Raw genomic sequence first — 3171 nt, forward strand, 5'->3', positions numbered from 1 at the left:
CCGCCCGCCTGCCTGAGCAGACAGTGCGCAGGCGTGAGAGGCCTGCAAGGCCCGCTGGGAAATGTGGTTCACCACCCCGCACCTAAGCCGGGGCGTAGGCGGAGCCGCTCAGGTATATGGGGCGGCGCTTGCAGGCCGCATCTTAGAGGAATCTCACCCATTTTTTTTCCTTTGAAAGGCTGTCGCTCTCTGCACTGCCTTCTGAAAACGACGGAATTGGTACCTTTTAGACAACAATATTCTGTTTGCACTGACTGATGCACAGAGCACTGAAATAGGGGCTATAACCATACTGCATTACGAATAATAATGATTTCAGTTTGAGTACCAATTATGCGTTTCTTCCATGCAAGATTATTTCCGTTAGGAAGTATTTAGTTTCTATTTTGAAATATGTAAGTTTATTTATTTGTGCTCAGGCAGGCGGGCGGAACTCCCGCGCTTGTATTGCCACAGGGTGGAAATTTAATCACAATTTGAAGGCCATCTATAATTCCCCATCACATAAAGGAAAGTCAATTATATTTAATTCAACAAACACTTATTAAGAGTCTGCTGTAGGGACTTCCCTGGTGACACAGTGGTTAAGAATCCGCCTGCCAATGCAGGGGACACGGGTTCGAGTCCTGGTCCGGGAAGATCCCACATGCCACGGAGCAACTAAGCCCGTGCACCACAACTACTGAACCTGCGCTCTAGAGCCCGCAAGCCACAAGTACTGAGCCCGCGTGCCACAACTACTGAAGCCTGCGCGCCTAGAGCCCGTGCTCTGTAGCAAAAGAAGCCACCGCAATGAGAAGCCCGCGCACCACAACGAAGGGTCACCCTGGCTTGCCGCAACTAGAGAAAGCCCACACGCAGCAACGAAGACCCAACACAGCCAAAATTAAATTAAAAAAATAATAAATTAATAAAAAAAAAAAACTAAGAGTTACCATATAGGGAATTCCCTGGCTTTTCGGTGGTTAGGATTCCACGCTTCCACTGCAGGGGGCACAGGTTCAATCCCTGGTTGGGGAACTAAGATCCCGCATGCGTGCCAAAAAATAAAGTTACCGTATAACCTAGCAATTCCACTCCTAGGTATATACTCGAGAGAAATGAAAATATATGTCCCCACAACGCCTCTTACGTGAATGTTCATAGCAGCATAATTTACAGTAGCAAAAAACTTTCCTATATCCATCAAGATAATGGATAAATAAAATGTTGCATATCCATTCAGTGGGATATTATTTAGCCACAAAATGAAATAAAGTACTGATACATGCTTCAGCACGGATGAACTTTGAAAACGTTATGCTAAGTGAAAGGAGTCAGTCATAAAGGACCACATATTGTATGGCTTTGTTTATATGAAATGTCCAGAAGAGGCAAATCCATAGAGACAGAAAATAGAGTAGTGATTGCCTATGGCGGACGTGATGGGGGTAAATGGGGCGTGTATTTTTAATGGGTACAGGGTTTCTTCTGGGGGTGATGAAAAGCATGAAAATTTAATGTGATGATGGCTGCAAAAAAAATTGGATTGCATACTATAAATGTGTGAATTGTATGGTATGTGAATTATACTCAATATAGTTAAAAGTGAGAGTAAAATGGCAAATATGAAAATAGTAATTATGATTACATTAAACTTTTTCTTCAAAATTATGTTCAAAAAAGAGGTCATAAAAATTGTGTAACAGAAATAATTCCCGAATTAAAAAAAGTCTTCACATAAGATGACACTGGACCAAAGAAACAGAGACTAAATAAGACTAAGCACAGTTTTTCTAACATGCTTTCGTGAACCCACAGATATATGTCTGGTACACATCATCATGTGTTAAGGAATGTTAGATAGCCCCTTCCTGTTCTTAAAAAATAAATAAAACAGTTAAAGGGGGTTTTGTGTGTGTGTATGCCAATGATATGAAATGTCTCCAACTGATAGTTCTGAGATCCAAATATTTTAAAGTGTATAAGGAAGAGTCTCGTCATTTGGGGTGGGCGTGTGGATACGTTGGTAGACACAATGTTGGTTTAGCTTAATTTAGATGCTCTGCAAGATACTTAGATACTCGGCAAGATAAAGCAACCCATGGCTTCTTGGTTGAGACTACTATCAGAAGGGCCCACTGAGGAAAGAAAAGGAACCAGTTTGTGGTAAACCACTGCAAGATAGTTAAGTAAAGCAACAATCTCCTTAAGATCACTTTGGGTCCAGGTAGGTAGAGAACACTTTAACCAACAGCTGAAAGTGAATACTTTTGCATATCCTGTATAAGTCATCCAAGCAGCAGTTTCTCAGGTTTGGGAGTTTGTTTTCACTTCATTTTCCCCTTGTAAGAAGATATGCTGTTGTTCCACTGGAAAATATTGGAATTCTGAGGAAAAACCTCTACCAGGTGGGAGTCAGAAAAGACTTGAAGAGCTGATAGCTTCCTTGCAGACATGGCTTTGGCCAAGTCCTATAACTGCTTGTAAATGGCAGAAGAGTTTGCACTTTGAAGCATAGTGGTCCATGCCCTGCAGGATATTCAGGCAGGAGGGGACAAAGCATCAGTTAGCCACACACCCCAGTAAGGACGGGCTCCCACAGAAGAGCCAGGTCAGGGCTCCAGCATTGTAGGAGAAGTGGGTCACGCTTATCTCGCTCCATGAAGAACAGTGTATCTAGACAGAGAGAGAGAGACAGTTTGATGCAAGTACCGAGTCTGCAGGCCAGCAATATTGGCTTTGGATATAGGCACCTTCTGGGCATAGTAAACAGGGCATGCTCTTTCATAAGTCAGGGCCTGTCACAGACCCAGGCACAGGAGCTGGAGAAGTGGGGAAATGGTCACTCCTTTATAAGATAAAAATGTGCTAGTCATTTAAATTCCCTCATGATGGGCGAGATCACCCCTTCTCTTTATTATGAAGGGCTGTGTTGGCATGGATGAAGATCAGTGGCTGCCTGATGTCTGCTGCCTGTTCCACAAGTCACACCATGTCCTATTAATAGACCAAGCAACACAATCTACAATAAACACAAGTTGTTGAAAACATAGAGTATTTACTAGAGGAGGCAGCAATAGCACCTGGAAAGATGTTGAGGAAACCAAATAGTGGACCTGAGAGCACTAAATAGGAAACCAATACCCTAGAACAGATATTGGCAATTTTTTTTTCTGGAAAGGTCCATAT

This window comes from Phocoena sinus, chromosome 16, assembly GCF_008692025.1.
Source record: "Phocoena sinus isolate mPhoSin1 chromosome 16, mPhoSin1.pri, whole genome shotgun sequence".
Classification (NCBI taxonomy): domain Eukaryota; kingdom Metazoa; phylum Chordata; class Mammalia; order Artiodactyla; family Phocoenidae; genus Phocoena; species Phocoena sinus.